We start from the raw sequence: 16620 nt of genomic DNA, 5'->3' as shown, positions 1-16620 counted from the left end.
TTTATAACTTTTATCAAATTTGGAAAATATTAGCTACTATTTATTCAAATACTTTTTTCTGTCTAAACTTCCCAACACACACAAACACACACACACACTTTCGGTAGTAAAATCGAACATTTGTTAGGTTGCTTGATATCATCCCACTTGTCACCAACGCTCCTTTCATTTTTTTTTTAGTCATTTTTCTTTTTTTGCCTCAGTTTCTACTATGTTTTCAAGTTTACTTATGCTTTTTCTATAACATTTAATCTGACGTTAAGCCCTCAAATAACTTTTTCATATTAAATATACTTTTTTCAGCTCTAGAATTTTATTTTCTTCTTTTTAATATTTCCATTCCATTTTTTAATTACCTTCAGATTTTCCTTTAAGTCTTTGAACATATTTATAATAGCTGTTTGAAAACCCCTGTCTGTTAATTCCATCACTGTTGTTATTTCTGCTTCTGTTTCAATGGACACAGTGAATGTTATGTTGTTAAGTTTCTGGATTTTGTTTTTGTCCTTTAAAGAATTTTGAAGTATTTTTGGTTAGGCAGATAAATTATTTGAGAATGACTTTGATCCATTTGATGTTTCATTTTAAGCTTTGTTGGGGCAAGTCTTGGAATAGCCTTTACTCTAGAGCTGGTTTAGTCCTACTACTAAGGTGCAATCCACCTGGCAGTGCAACTATATCCCCCAGGTATTCAATGGCTTTTCTCACTCACCATCATCAGAATTTGAATGTTTCTCCAGTTCTTTCTTAGATCTAGAAATTGTCCAATTTACAACACTCCACTAACTCTTCTTTGCCTTTGTATGCACATCTTAGTTATCAACCAGGAATTTAAAGGAATCCCTATGAAAAATTTTCCATTTCTTTATCTGCATAGTTCTCTTTTCTCTGGTTCTCTGCCCAGCAAATCCCAGCTATGTAATCCTCTGTGTACTCTGCTCTCTGTTTCCTCAATTCAGTAAGACCACCGTGTTCTGCTTTGGTTTCCTTTCCCTCTACGCCGACACAGAAAATATCTGCAGGTAGCTGGGCAATTGCAGGGCTCACTTAGTTTGTTTCTTTCCTTACAGGAATCACAGTCCCGCACTGTCTGTTGTCCGGTTACTGAAAACAGTTATGTTGCGTATTTGCTTAGTTTCTAATTGTTAACAGTTAGAAAGAAACTGGCTTAGAAGCAAAAATTGCTCAGCTTTGTTTTTAGTGGGTATTTTCACTCTTTTCAGAATTTAGGTGGATAGTTATTTTTTTTTTTTTTAGCACACCAAAGATTATACCAAGGATTGTGAGTTTTACTAGCTTTTATCATTTTTGTTGAGAAGTCATCTGTCAGGTTAATTGTTGTTCCTTTGAAAGGTGTGTGTGTGTGTGTGTGTGTGTGTATGTGTGTAAGAAGGAGAGGGCGCCTGGCTGCTTTTAATACTTTGCCTTTGGTTTTTAGAAATGCAATTATGATTGCCTTTGTGTGACTGTTTGGGGTACATATCCTGCTTGGAGTTCATAGAATTCCCTGAATCTGTAGCTTAATATCTTCATCAGTTTTAGAAAATTTTCAGCCAATATTGCATCCAGCCCATTCTTTCTCTCCTTTCCTTTTCAGATTTCAATTGCATGTGTGACTTTTCACTATGCTCTATATATTTCTTAAGCTTGTCATTTATTTTCTTGAAAATTTATCACAACTGTTTTAATATCTGTTTTATATAACTCCAATATCTGGATCACCTATGTTTTTAATTATGTTTGTTTCCTCTCGTTTTTCCTTAATTTTGTCCTTTCTCCTGGCATGCCTGTTAATTTTTGATCAAATGCCAGATGTTATATTTGAAAAATGGTAGTGACTCTACATGTTTTTCTCTCCCCTCAGAGAGATTTTAATTTTCATCTGGCAGACAGGGTAGGTGCAGATCACTTTTTGCTAATCAATTATTGAGGGAATTTGAGGCTGGCTTTGATTCTCCAAAGGCTTTTGGTTTGCCTTTTGTCTTAATGCATGTAGTTTTTCAAGAGCTTCAGCTGAAACCCTGGGGTATTCGTCAGTGCCCCACCTCCTTGGTAGGTTCTAGACTGCAATTTTCGTCCTGTTGGCATTATGAAATTCCCGAGAATTCCCCTGCACCTTTAGCTTCTTAGCTGCTGCTTGGTTTCTTTTCTTTGCCTTTCACCCCAGGCAGCTTCAAAAAAGGCAAATGCCTTTAAGGGGAAAGTGGATCAGGATGATGCTTCTTCCACTTTTCGAAGGTTTCCTTTCCCTTGAAGTTTAATCTCTCCAGTCCTGGCTGTCTTGGTAGCACCTGACTGTTTTCTTTCTCTGCATGTGATGCTCTCAAAACCTCAGAGACACTACTTTTTTTTGGCATTTCAGCCAATGCTACTCGGAAATCAGCTAATGTAAAGGTAGCAGAGAATATCAGGTTCACACCAATCCCTTTCCCTTCTCTGGTTCCTGGCCCCATTCTTGAGTTCTTAATCTTGATGCCATTTTTTTTTTGGTTGTTAATATATGTTTTTGAGTACCTTTTTCATGAATAGTTAAAAAAGCCATCTATTACCTAATTACCCATTTCATTAGGAAACATTTTTCTCTTTTATATATGATAACATCCTAACTCGATATGTAAGCCCTGGACGGGACCATTTCGCACTCTAAGTTTATTGGCTCATTTTTATTCTGCTATCTGGTGTTGTATATACTTCTGAAACCAACCTTGTTTTTTTTCTTTTGTGGATAACTTGTTTTTTTCTTGTCTAAATTTTTCTTTATTCTAGAAATTTCAAAAAAAAGTCAGCATGTGTGTCAATATAACCGCTTTCTATTAATAATCCTGTAGCGGAGTAAACGCTTAGTTGTTTTTATAAGGCAGTGATGTGTTTTTCTTTTTGTAAGTGTATACTATATATTTATTGCTTTGAAATAAAATTTATGTAGAATTTTTTTCTCATTTTAAAAAATGAAGCCAATATTAAAAATTTTTGTTGAAGAACATGCATACAATACATACCTAAAAAGTAGAAGTCCAACCAACCTACTTTTCCAGAGTTAGTTAACAGATAACATTTTAATTCTGTTCTGTGCAAATATATTATGTGTACATGCAAAACATATACAACGTTTTCCTTTTCAAAAATGTCATACATGTTGTTTTGAAATTAGCTTTTCCCACTCTACAATATATTTTTTGACAACTTTCCAAGTTAGTAAATCATTCTGGTTATTTATTGCTGCATAACAGATCACTCCAAAACTAAGTGATGTAAAAAAACAATTTATTACTGCCTCTTCTAGTTCTGCGGGTTGGGAATTCAGACAAAGCAGGGTGGGGGTGGCTTATTTCTGCTCTACAATATCTGAGGCCTCAGCTGGGAAGATTCTTACAGTAGGGGCTCCAATAGCTGCGGGCAGGGCAGATGCACCTCCCTCTCCCTCCTTCCCTCTCAATCCCTCTCTGTCTCTCCCCTCATCTCTATTTTACCCCCTCCCTCCCTTCACAGAACTCTCCATGTATAATAGCTAGCTTGGGCTGCCTTACAACATGGTGACTTCAGGATAATTGGACTTCTCATATGACTCAGGGCTCTAAGACAGTGTTCCAAAGGAGCGGAAATGGAAGTTTCACGTTTCTTAAGTCCTAGGCCTAGAAGCTTGCACAAAATAACTTCTTTATCTATTAAAGAAGTCATGGATCCTGTGTAGATTCAAGGGTAGGGAGATGTATGGAGACCTACAACTCTTGATGAGACGAATGTTGAAGAATTTATGGCCATCTTTAACTCACCATAGTAAAAGATTCACCTTTGGTAAAGAATTATTGACCACTTCCAACATGAAAAATACCCACAAACATTCCCAGACCTCAGAAAGTCTCATTTCATTGTGGCATCAGTTTCAGGCTTGAGATCTTGGGTTGCATCATCTAAAGTAGATTCAGGTAGGAATGAGCCACCCCAGGTGAAGTTCATGTCATCAGTTTCTTCATTAGGGGCCAGTTCTGCTTCTTGGGAATGATTCTCTGTGGCTCTTAGCTTCACCGTTTGGGCTCTTGGTTCCACTTTGAGTCATTCTTCCTTTCCTATAGGAGACAACGCATGTTTGCAGCCTGTTTTTTCCCCATAAAGGTTACCCTTTATGGGGGAAACACAAACCTCTTTAAGAATAGGCAGGTCTGTATTTTTAGCCCCCCACAAGGCTTCTGAGGTACAATGTCTTTAAGATACTTAGAAGCTGTTTTAGGCATGCCCTTAAATATGTCTGAGGCCTTACTAGATAATCTTACAGCCCCATCCTTGACTTAGACTTTATCCAGAGACCAGAATTTACTACCTTGGATTTGAAAGATTTTGTCTGGAGATACCACAATGGGAAGCAGTAGTCCTTTCTAACCCAGCAAGTCCTGGTTCCTTTCTATTTCCTCCCAATTATACTAAAAAAAAGACCTGAATAGCTTCTTCTCCAATTAATCTTTTTCTGCTTATCTTTCATCATAGGCACCTAGAAAAATTCAGCTGGCACTTTCTATTTTCTACTTGGACATTGCCCTAGTCAGATCCGAGAGTTCGTTAGGTATCCTCTCCATATACTACATTATTTCAGGCAGCAGTTTTGCTAACTGTTCTGCAAGGACATGACTCAGGTGCTCTTCTCTCCAGAGCACTTCTAATAAGTTTTCATTCTCTGTGTTATTTATGTCTTCTCTGAGAGTCTTCTGGAGGCTCTTGCAACTTTCATTAATAGTCTTTCAAGGCACTTGAAAGCTTTCACCCATTGCCTGATCCAATGTTGTAAGTTTCTGTTACAGTAGCACTCTGCTTCCAGATACCAAATTTTGTTCTGTTTATCTGTTGCTGCATAACAAACCACTCCAAAACCTCTAGCCACAAAGTGGAGCATGCGTACTGTGAAGAATCCAATGCATTCTATATTCCCCACTGTGATAGAATACATAAAAAACTTTACCCTCCAGCATATACTTACCCAAATGATTTTTTCCTATTTCTCCCTATTTCTATTCAGAGTACAGTGGACCCTTGTATCACCCTCTACTCTTGGCTGTTTTGGGAACTTGAAGTGAATGTATTTATTGACAGTAAAATAAAAGAAGAAAAGATAGAAGAATGGAAGAGGTAGCAGAGAGAATGACTTTGGCCACTTCAGAAAGTGATTACCACTGGTGAGGTAGCAATTGTCCAGGTGTCTGATTAGTGTCACTCTGAGTCCCAAAGCTACAGGCAGGTGGTAGAAGGAAGTCAAAGTCTACTCCTAGCTGTTTCCCATCTTATTCTAGGTTAGAGGGAGTGCTTTTGCCAAATGCAGCCACAAATGCATATAAAGGGAAGTGTCTCCCATTCACTTTGTTCTGTGTTGACTTTAGCCTCCATTCTGTAATTGGTGAAAGATTTTCTTTGTCATTTGCATAGGCAGGAGCTGACACATTTGACTACATATATTGAATAAAAGAGCAAGAGTATCAAAGCTTGTAAACCTGAACCCCCTTACCCTGGATGCCTCACAATGGTCACAGCTGGTGAGGACCAAGAAGTATAGTTGGCATAATCGGTGAATGGAGTGTGTCATTCTGCTTCTCTAGTTCTTGAGGTCCTTTGCACTTAGTGCCCTGGGGCAAAAGATCCTTGATGTCCCCCACCCAAGGTAATGTCTTTGATGTGTTAACTACTCGCTAATAATGACAACAGCCAATATTTGTCAAAAACTTACTTAATGCCTAGAACTGAGTTCATTGAGGGAACTGTTACAATAACCTCATGGGGTAGATCCTATGATTCTGCCCATTTTACAGATGGGGATGGTGATATTTAGCAAGAACAAACTACTTGCCCAAATTCACACAGGCAGTAAGTGAGGGCAGAATGAGAACTTTGGCCAGATGTGTCCCACTCTGGTTATGTGGGTGACCCCTACATTTTACCAGGAACTCCATGTGATATACACATGCCACGGGCCTTTGGTAACCCAGTTGTCATCCAGAAGGTGACAAAACAATTGCTTACAGAGATAATAGATTGTTAGAAGATGTAGCTTTCATCCAAACTAAGGGGATGATCACACAGAGACCCCACCAACTCTATTCACCTACCTGTGACCCTTTATGGAAATCCCTGCAAATACCTTCCATGTACATCTCTATACTAGGTATATAAAAGCTAGTGGCTCAAGAAGGTTATAAGATAATCTGGGAGGTGGGGTCTGTGCAAGGAAAGATAATAATACAGGGTAGTAAATGCCAAACGCCGAAGGTGTGGTACCCACCATGAGTGCGTCGGGGACTCAGAACCCACGCCCAGGCTACAAGCCAGAAGGCACAGGCCCAAAGGGGGCCCTGACTGTGCTGCTGGCCGGCAGCGAAAATGCCCGAACTCCCTTGGCAGCTGAACCGGTCAGCAGAGAGGTGATTACTGAGCTGTTTGGAAGAGAGGCTTATAGCGGCGTTGCCTTTGTTCCCGATTGCTGTGAGAATCTTCACACACATCTTTTCTTTATTTCTGGGAATTGGAGGCATCTGACTGGTGAGCGGTCTTTCTGCCACCCAGAAGGGGCAAGAAACTGGGTGGGGACCCAGCAAAGGAGAGACCAACCTGCTCCAGCCAGTGGGTTGCTCCTTGTCCCTTGGCAGGGGTGTCTCTGTGGGACAGCCTGAGACCCATCTTGGTGTTTTGATTCTTTTTCTTGCCAACACGAACCTTGGTTGTACTGTGTATTCTGTCAGCTTCTGTGCACAAGGGAGGCAGACAGGTGGGGGCAGGAAAGGTTACTGGAGACCTGAAGCGAAGGTGCTGCCCTTGAGGCGTGGGGCCAGGGAGAAAAGGGGTCTGTCTGGGTATGGACTCCGTAGAGGTCAGCGCTGAGGCAGGTTGCAGACAGTCTGCAAGATTTCTAGCCGACACCTGTGTCCAGGCGCCCTCTCTCCCTCATCAAATCCATTCCACGACCTTGGAAGAACTGGGGGCCACGCCACGTGTTCTCAGGCTCCAGGGGCGTGGGATCAGAGGTTGGCCCGGATGTCCTGCGGCAGCTGTGCTTCCCTTGATGGGGACAGGGTGGCCACGCGGAATCCTTCTCCTCTTTCTCCGCAGTTTCAGCCACCGGCCTCCACCTCAGCCCCCGCCTTACCCCTGGGCACAGGTGTCACTGTGGCCCGAGGGTGTGGGCACCTGGGATAAGTAGTTACGGTGGGGGGCGCTTGGGTGAGTTGTCCAATACCGAGGAACAGCAGTTTGCCGGAGTTAACGTGGGCAGCTTCTTTGGGGAGGAGAGGAAGGAGCACCGTCTGCCAAGCTCCAGCTGGCCCCCCGCGTGTCTGCCTGTGTGTGCGGTGCGTGTGTGCGTGTGTGTGCGGTGTGTGTGTGTGCGCGCGAGTGTGAGTGCGCGCGCGCCGAGGCGTTCCTCAGGTTGCGCTGCCTGGAAACCGAGGGAGCCATTGGGGAGGCGCAGGGGTGGGGGTGGGGGCGTCCCGACCCTCGCAGCAGCCGGGGCGCCGGCGGCCCAGGCGAGCCCTGCAGCCGGGCTGCTCGCGCGGGCGGAGGCAGAGCGGGCGCGGCGCTGCGGGCGATCGCAAGGCCCCGGGGGGCCCGCCGGGGAGGAGCCGGGAGGAGGCCGAGCTGCATGGAGTTTCTGGGGCGCGCAACTCCGGCGGGGCCTTGGCCACTGGGCTCCGGGGCGCAGCGAGGCAGCCGCGCACATGGGCTGAGCCCGCGCGGCCAGCGGGCGCGGGAGGGGTAGAGCGGCGCGCGGTGCCGGGGGTGCGGGGCACGCGTCCCCAGACGGGAGCAGAGGACAAGGACAGGGAGGCACGCGCCCAGATCGCGCTCCGAGCCGACGAGGGGCTCGCGCCGGCCCCGGCGCGCGCGTGGGGAGCGGCCCGGGGGCGCCGAGGGAGCCGGCGGCAGCGAGGATGCCGGCGCGGGGACGCGGCTGCCGGCTGGGGGTGTGAGCGAGAGGCTGAGCGCTGCCCGCTCGGCGCCTCCATTCCGCGCCGCCCCCTCCCTGCGGGCCTCGGAGGAAGCCCCCCGCGCCGCGCGGAGGCGCCTCGGCAGCCGGGCTGCGGGGCCCCGGCCCAGCGAGAGGTGAGTGCCGCCGCCGCCCGCCCGCAGCTCCCTGCCCGCGCCTCCTCCCCGGTCCTCGCCCCTCTGCGCGGTGCTCAAACCCCAGGGCTGCCGCGGGCCCCCGTGTCCGGAGTGGGCGGGCGAGTGGCCGACAACGCCTCCCCTCCCGTACCTGTTGGCCCCGGCACGGGGCACCCACCGAGCGGGCTGGGGGCCGCGCGGGCCACCTTGCCTGCCTTGGGCTGGCTTGGCCGGTGGCCGCCCGCCCGGGGGCGTGGGGCTGGGGAATGGTGTCCCGAGCTGTGCGGGCTGCAGGCTGGGAGCCGGTCGCCGAGACGCGGCGCCCGGGCAGTGGGCAGGGAGGGCAGGGGACCGGGAGCTGCACCGCAGCCCAGGTGGGAGCGCCCGGCGGCATCCAGGTCTTCGGGAAGCCGGAGTCATGGCGATCGGGGGAGGCGGGAGGCACGGTTCCCTCCACCTCCAGCCCCCCGCGCGGGCTGCTAGCCCTCCTGGCGCGCACCCTTCTCGCCGCCACCCGCCCCGGGTTCGCGGGCCCTGGGGCGCACGGGGTCACCGGGGAGGCCTCCCGCAGCCCCGGTGGACCCAGGACCCTGGGCTCCAAGCAGGTTGATGGGCTTGGCACCCAGGCAGGGGTGGGCTCTGGCTCTGCAGGGCAGGCTGGGTTTCCCGGGTGCCCAGCTTCCCCGGACTAGCGCGGCGGGGAGTGAACTTCCTGAGACTTGGCCTGAGGGCGCCCAGGCAGCAGCAGGTAGTTCTGGGCCGGCCTCGGGGCGAGGGCGAGCGAGGGGCGCCCCACCCCGACGGGCTGGGGGTGCCGAGCGTGCACAGAGGGCTTGGGCACATGGCCTTGTCTCCCGCCCGCGGGCCACGTGCGACCCGGCCCTCGCCCCAGCGTTTTTCCCCACTGCTCACGTCCCTTGGACGAGCCCAGCGTGCCGAAAGCACCTTCCTTCCATTTGGGTCGAAGCCCGCAGCTCCCGGGCCAAGCGGCGGCTGCAGTTCCTTGGGTGCCAAGACTGGGGCGCCATCCCCAGGCCCTGAGCCTGTTCTCCGCAAAAAAAGATTTTCCTGCGCTCCGGGAATAGCAGCTTAGTGCCGGTTGTGTGCGGCTGTGAAGTCTGTTTAGTGGTGATAATAGCCACACTCTAGAGTGACCCAGAGCAGCCTCTGCCACGGAGTTGAGATGACCTTCCCAGAAAGAAGGGGTGGGTTTCTGCCCTGTGTGTCCAGACACACGCCACGTTTGTGCTCATCTAAGAACTCGCATCCTCGTACTGCCGCTTTGACCGCCGACTTTCCGTCAAAAAGATAAATTATTTTTCAATTCAGGCATCAGAGCTTTGGAAAGGATTTTAAAGCCATTTGGTGTGAAATTGTCTTGAGGCTAGAATAGGACATGTCTCTCGTCGAAGCCGGCCTCCAGCTCTCCTCTTTGGCTTGGTGGTGGTTTTTATTTCATTTGTGTGGGGTGGGCCCTGATTTTTATTTGCTACCTGTGTGTGTGAGGCTTTGATTGAAGTCTAGGTGGCATTTCAGACGTCTCCTGTGCCGGCAGCTCTGTCACCACGCCCAGTTTAGGATTCATTCTGGGCTCCAGGAGCTGCATAACTTTGCTGGTTCTTCAGGCAATTGTGGGGTGTGTGTGTGTGTGTGTGTGTGTGAATGCCCCATGGGTGCCCCCGGGCCGCGTTTGCAGCAGCCCAGTCGCGTGGCTTTGCTTTCTGAGCTCACTGCAGATGTGTGAGTTTTTCACGGCAGTAGCTGCGTGAAGAAGAATGTTTACTGAGAAGCTGGTCTGCGACACTGAAGTTGGTTACTGGGTGTATCCAAGTAGAGTAATGAAAAGAAAACTCTTTGGAAATCCTATCCCTAGGATATTTTGTTGGAGGAGAGCTAAATCCTTTTAGAAATATTCACCAAAATGTCACCTTTCTTTGAACTCTGAAAGTAACTACTGCCAGTAATCAGGCCTTCAGCGATGGTGCAGGATTAGGGCTTTTTAGAAAGAAAATAATTTAATTCAGCTGGGTCTGTTGAGAAACTGATGGGCAAGACTTGATGCAGACACATGACACCCTTTTCTCTGTAAGGGGTGGGGGCGGGCACTGGGACAGGGTGGGGTATGTGTGGCAGCTGTTCTTTGTTGAGTTCGACATTTATCTTCCCAGTGGGAGGCTTCTGACCAGTGCTTAACTGTTGGGAAGGGTTGGGCTCCCATTTAGAAATTTCTTTTCCATAGCAAGTGGCCTTCGCAGGGACGGCGTGCTCCTGGTGGCCAGCCCCAAGGGTCATCTGGGAGCCTGTTGCTGTGTGTGCAGTGGTGTGTCTAAGCTCTCCAGTTCTGACAGCCTGTGCAGTGCTGGCTGGGTGTCAGAAGGGGGCGCTAGTTCTCATTATGAGAGAAATTCTGAATGCTGGAACTTTGGACATTTAAGGCCTGAGGAGACCCTCTTAATTCAGATATCTGAGACCTTACTTTTGTAGCAGACACTATCACACATTTGAGCTTGTGTAATCCTCGTTTTTCATATTTGGAAACTGACGCTAAGGGAAGTTCAATAACTTTCCCGGGGCTTTGTAGCTTGCAGGTCAGACGCAGGGTTATGATTTGATTCTAAGCTGAGGTTTCTGATTCTACATGCAGTGCTCTTTCCAGACTGCTTCCTTATGATAGGAAAAGTGTTTTAGTAACCTTTGACCCGCAGTGCCTCGTTTAGAGTCACATAGTGGGTGCCCTGTCTCTGTTTGCTGAGTGAGTCTAGCCTCAGCATCTCAGTCCTCATTCCTGATGGAGACACTTGGGCACAGAAGGGCTGTGACTTGTGCAGCGGTCTGGGAGGAGGCAGAACTCCATACCAAAACCCTGCCTTCCCCCGCGAGCCCACACTGCAGCCCTGTGTAGGTTTGAGCCCAGACTGGTTTGATGATAGGATTTTTTTTCCACTTTCCCTTTCTGTGCCCATGTTGATATGGGATAGGTAGCGTCTTTGCCCTTCACTTGAGGCTTAAGCTAATATAGTCAGAGTGTCTGAAATGTCCTTTCATGATTGTGAACCGGTAGGCAGTGGAGCCAGCAGTAGCCTCTGGTGCTTGTTAAAACTGACTCCTAAGCCATGATACCCTCCTTCAAGATTAGCAGAGCACTGGCTGATTGCTCAGAATGCACAATTTGAATGTGGCTAGAAAGGAAGAAAATGAAAACACAACTGTGGCACCTAACCTGGGGTTTTCAAAGCGAATTATGTTTTTAATCATTTAACATCTAACAAAAACTTATTCAGGGCCTATTATGCAGTACCGATCGAGGAATGAAGATGACACAGTGGCCGTCATTAGAAAATTCACAGATTAGGGGGAGGACGACTGTGTGTTATGGCTGCACATTTGTGAGCAGAGATGGAAGGTCACTAGGCTAGGATGACGGTGATGTCTGGGCTGAGTTTAAAGGATGATTAGGAAGTGGTCAGCTTTGAATGGATATTCCAGTGCAGAAGAGAAGGTGGGCAAGGTAAAAAAACACATAGAGCCTATGAGGAAGCAGCTGTAGTTTGGAGTTCTTGGAGATTAAGGGCTGAGACAGGGAGGGACAAGAGAAGAGACTGGGATGGTAGGTGGGCCCTTTGGTCAGAACCAGGGGTTCAGCATTTCTCCGTTAGGGCATGGTGAGATTTGGCTGGGGCCTGTGTGGAAAATGGATTTGGTAGTGAGAGACCAGAGGTTTCATTCTAGTGAGGAGGCTGGTACTGAGAGCCGGGCAAACATGAGAAGGCCATCGTGGGGAGTATGGAGGAGGAGGGATGGATTCAGCAAACATTTAGGGGAATTGTCAGTTAGGGTCCTTGGGTTGCAAGCAACAGAAACTAACTCTGGCTAACAGCTAAAGCAAATCAGAGAATGTATTAGCAGTATTGATGGAAACTCACAGGATTGAGGGCATGCCTGAAGAAACAGGCTTGGCACAGGCAGGAAGTAGGCAATCCAGGGGATCTTGGTGGCAGGAATTGCCTTGTGGTTTCTCCCAGGTGATGCTATGGAAGTAAATGATCTCCAGGCATTTCCATCATCATTATTATTGTATTATTCTGCTGCTTTCAAAAATGCTCAGAGGACATATATGAATGGCATAGCTTTGGATCCCCATATCTGGGGATAGTTTTCCAAAAGGCCATCTGGATGGGGAGAGGTCGTTTTCTGAAAGGAAACTGGAATGATCCTGCCAAAAGACAGTGACATAGATATTGGGCGTGTCCTCCATAGGAGGGAAAGCTGGCAGGACTTATTAATTGGTGTGGGGGTAGGAGAAAGGGAAAAAATACAGTGTCACCATTGGGTTTCTGGTTTAGGTAACAGGATGGGGAAGCAAAGGCAAAGTCTGGCCAAGACTAAATAACTGGTGTGTTTTCCCACTGGCAGGGCTGTGGGCAGCTCTCAGTGACCAGCCTGTAGGAGAAGGTGATGACCTATTTTAAAAAGTCTCATTAAGGGTCTGTGCCGCTGTGAATAAGACCTGTGTAAGTAGGTTACTTTGTCTCATGCCCCACAAATCTGGATACTTGAAAACACTTTCATTCATCCAACCAACGTATATTGAGTATCTCTGGTTCAGGTACTGGGGAAAATGGTGACTTAGTGATGTTCCTCTCATATTCTAGTGACGTAAGACACAATAAAAAATATACAAATAAAATTACAGGGTATAATTGAGACAAAGGTGAGGGTTACTTCAGATAAGTGGTCAAGAAAGATCTCACTGAGGAGCTGTATTTGAGCCAACACCAAAATGACATGAAGGGAGAAGTCGGGGGAAGATTTGGGGAAGAAATTTCAGGCAGTGGGAGCAGCCAGTGCAAAGGTCCTGAGGTAGGAATGAACTGGGTGCATTAGAGGAATAGGAAGAAGGCTGGTATGGCAGGAGATGAGTCTAGAGAAACAAGGGCTGGTTCATATGGGGTCACCGTGTGGAGTTTGGGTTTGATGGAAGCCACTGCGAGGTTTTAAACAGGTGAGTGACATGATTTAATTTATATTTTCAGAAGATACTCTGGCAGCTCTGCATTGTGTATGCAGTACCTTAGTACAATAGAATGAGTCTTTATCCATTACAGTGTAAAATAAAATGTAGTGTTTAAGAGTAACAGATGGAGAGAAAATGCTTTGGTGACCTTAATTTAGTGATTTTCAACATACCAATTAAATGTGGGTACAGACAAAACTGCAATTATAGTATGATTTCAGTTTTGTTAAAACATGGTACAGAAGAACAATGAAAAGAAATGGACCAAAAATGTTAACATTGCTTGTCCAAAGGTGTTGGCATTATGAATAATTTTTATTTTTTTTGAAAACGAGCACACATTTCTTTTATAATTGGAAAAGACTTGTTTTAAAATGCAGACACTGATGATCACAAATGTCTTGCATAGAGGGTTGGGAGAATGTATCTACTAAACACTTTCTTCCCCTACTGTTTTATTTCTGAAATTTTAATGTTAAAAACCCATGGTCCTGGTTGGGTCAGAATATAGGAGGCTCATTTTGTACCAGGTGTCCAATTAGTGGCTCTGTTTAATTTAAGAAATTTTTTAGTTATGAAAGTAAACATTCTTTTTTAAAAAAAGAAATTAAAAGAAATACAGAAATGTTACATAAAAAATGATAGCACCTTTCTGCACTCTCATTCCCGAGACCATTAACATTTCAAGTACGTATATTGTTGGATTTTTTTCTTATGCATTGCAAATACATACATCTACATTTTGTTGAATTTGGGATATTGCTGTAACAAGTTACTCTACCTCCAAATTACTCTCCAAATTCCTTCCTGCAGAGCTTAAAACTGTGATGACCTTTTTTCCCCTTGAAACAAATTATTAGGAAACTTGAACATAGAAGTTAGCTAAGAAAACCCGAATCTTGCCTTTTTAGTATTCAGAGTGTTTACTGAAAGCATAATTTATACTTATGAAGAATAGAGCAATTAAATATTCATTAAAAGCTCCTTTCTGAACATTTAAATATTATTGCTTTAGTGCTGGATTCCAAAAGTTTGTATCACGATTGCACTTTTTCATTAACAAAAGTTAGACAATATGAAAACTTAGAAGTGAAAATTGGGCAGCCTAGCTAATTCTTTTGGTGATATATTTATTACAACAGAATATTATCCTTTGAAAACAGGAAAAGAAAAACATCGAATGAATGTTACCCAGAGCCATTGCTGTGTTTTGGAAGAGGTGGATCCCCACGTGGAGCAAAGTCTGCCTCGTGGTCTCATCGTACAGGCTGGGTTTGGGGGCTTAAGTGTGAGGAATGAACTGCCACAGACTCAGTTAACTGAATAGTGTTGGAGTGGAGTCTCATCACGCGGTTCAGCAGAATTACTCCTATCTTTTCTGTCATTACTTTGATTAAACTCATCCTTTCCTGGGGAAGAGAAGAGTGAATGTGGGTTTAGAAGAGAATGATTGTAAAGGAATAGACCCATGGAATTAAGGGGGAGCAGAGACCTTGGTTAGCCCCATTTTACAGATGGGGAAAATGAGGACCAGAGAGATTAAAGGGCATATGTTCTGTCAAACAGGGTCCATTTCCCCACCCCAGCACCCTTTCCCCCGTACTCAGTGATGGCTCTGTCCTATGAGAAACCAAATTTATTTTAGAAAACCCAAGAATTAGGAAATCACTCTGAACCTGAAGAAAAATAGGAGGGGTTCTGAGCTGTTCATTCATTCTGTAATCTGCTGATAACAGGCCTAATTACTGTGTAAACATTTTTACAGCTTGGTAGGAAAACCTCAAACATCTGTACTGCACATGGATGGAGCATTTCAGCCTCCAGCATTTCTGCTGCTGGTTTGGAAAACCAGTTGCTCTGTTTTTTGATCTGATCTGTGGTTGATGATTCATTTTATACACATACACATAAACACACATTCCGCATCCAGCAGGAAGTGAAAAATAATAATAGTGAACTTACATAGTACTAACTATGCATCATCAGCTCTCTGGTTACTAGCATTTCCCCCATTTTACAGATGAAGAAACAAAGGTGCAACAAGGTTCAGCAACTTGCCAGGGTCACAGGTTAGTACTTGGTAGATGGAAACCCGATAGTCTCGCTCCAGAGGTACGTGACCCACTAGCTAAAGTCTCCATCTTCTCTGGGCCTCTCAAAGACAAGCAGACTTTCTGCAAGAAAGATCAGGATCTGAGTTTGCTAAATCACTTTAAGTAGCTAAATCACTTTTTGTTTGGGCAGACTCCCGCATACAGAGTTGCAGAGAGAGTTCTCTGCGAGGGTGCTGCATTTTCAAGCCTGTTTTGTGGGTTGTCCTTAAATCCTTTCCCTTCATGAGTCGCTTGGTGGTAGCAGGTCACGGACAGGCCATCTGCCCTCAGCTGAGGCTGGTGGTTCCCTTTCCCTGCCAAGGCTCAACCCTCAAGTTCATTGTACAGTCACCACTCTGCCTCTGAGCTCCGGTGGATCCCAAGGACTGCTGGCCTCCAGTTTGGCTTCTGTATTCTCTTTAAGTAAATGAAGTTCTCTAATTTTGGATGCCCAAAGAGATACATGCTTCTATCTGGCTTTCAAAAACGCTGCACAGAACTCACTGGAGCCCCGAGAGGGTAGCAGGCAACAGGGAAGAATCACATAAATGAAAAGGAGAGAAAGAGAGGGGTGGAGAGAGAAGGCGGCAGTGCCAGCGCGGACGCTTGGTTCCCACTCCTAGGGAAAGAGGCTGAGGCGAGCAAGGAGGGATCTCAGAAGGGAAAGTAACTGCAGGAGGCATGTGCTGATCGGGACAGTGACCCCATCATGCGTGAGGACTCCCGGGGGGGATGACCCTGCTGTGGTCTTGGGAAAGGACGGATATCAGTGATGCTTAGGATATAGGTGGTCCAGACCTTTCCAGAGGGAGGTCAGCTGGCCTTGGATTTGAGTGCTAGAATCTGAAGTGGAGATTATAGTTTAGTGGTTCTCAAACTTTGCTGCACATTAGACCCTCCCGGGGAGACTTAAAAAAGTTACAGCGCCATAGCTGCACCCCAGACCAGTGGCAGATGGGACCCAGCCCACCGGGTGACTCCCCTGTGCAGCCAACTTTGAGAACCAGGGCTCTAGGACAGCATTTCTCAAAAGGATGTGCCACCCATCGCCTGGGGATCTTGTTAAACTGCAAATTCTGATCATTAGGTCAGCAGCAGGCATTTTTAGCAAGTTCTAGGGGCTGCCGCTGCATGGTGGGCCGCACTGGCAGTAGCAAGGTGCTAGTCAAGAGAAACATTTTACTGACTTCCTTAGCTTCACATGATGGGCTTCTGGAACCACGGCCTTTTCCTGAGGTTCCTGGCAGCTGGGGTCCATGCAGTGCAGGGGGAGAGAACAAAGTGCCCGGCCCCTGCCTTTCCCACCCCCGAGGCCCAGAGCAGTAGCCTCCAGGTCCTCTCTGAGAGTCACTCTCAGAACCAGCGGTCAGGGTGAAACTTATTTATCCTTCCAGATCCAGCACATTCTCCTGTCCCTGGTTAGGATTTATAGAGTCA

General features: G+C 46.8%; 1 protein-coding gene across 3 annotated transcripts in view; it reads left to right on the top strand.

Annotated features, from left to right (window-relative positions):
* Nucleotides 1-16620, top strand: part of CALN1 (calneuron 1) — a 444631-nt gene that overhangs the window by 60516 nt on the left and 367495 nt on the right. The window contains exon 1 of one of the 3 annotated variants that reach the window (XM_045543182.1): nt 7792-8076. The exons of the other annotated variants lie outside the window; for them this stretch is intronic. The gene's annotated coding sequence lies outside the window, so the exon portion shown is untranslated. Of the gene's footprint in view, nt 1-7791; nt 8077-16620 lie in introns of those variants that run through there. 3 annotated transcript variants of the gene reach the window in all.

The sequence above is a fragment of the Lemur catta genome, chromosome 2 (assembly GCF_020740605.2).
Source record: "Lemur catta isolate mLemCat1 chromosome 2, mLemCat1.pri, whole genome shotgun sequence".
NCBI lineage: Eukaryota > Metazoa > Chordata > Mammalia > Primates > Lemuridae > Lemur > Lemur catta.
This window is presented reverse-complemented; position numbering and strand designations above follow the sequence as displayed.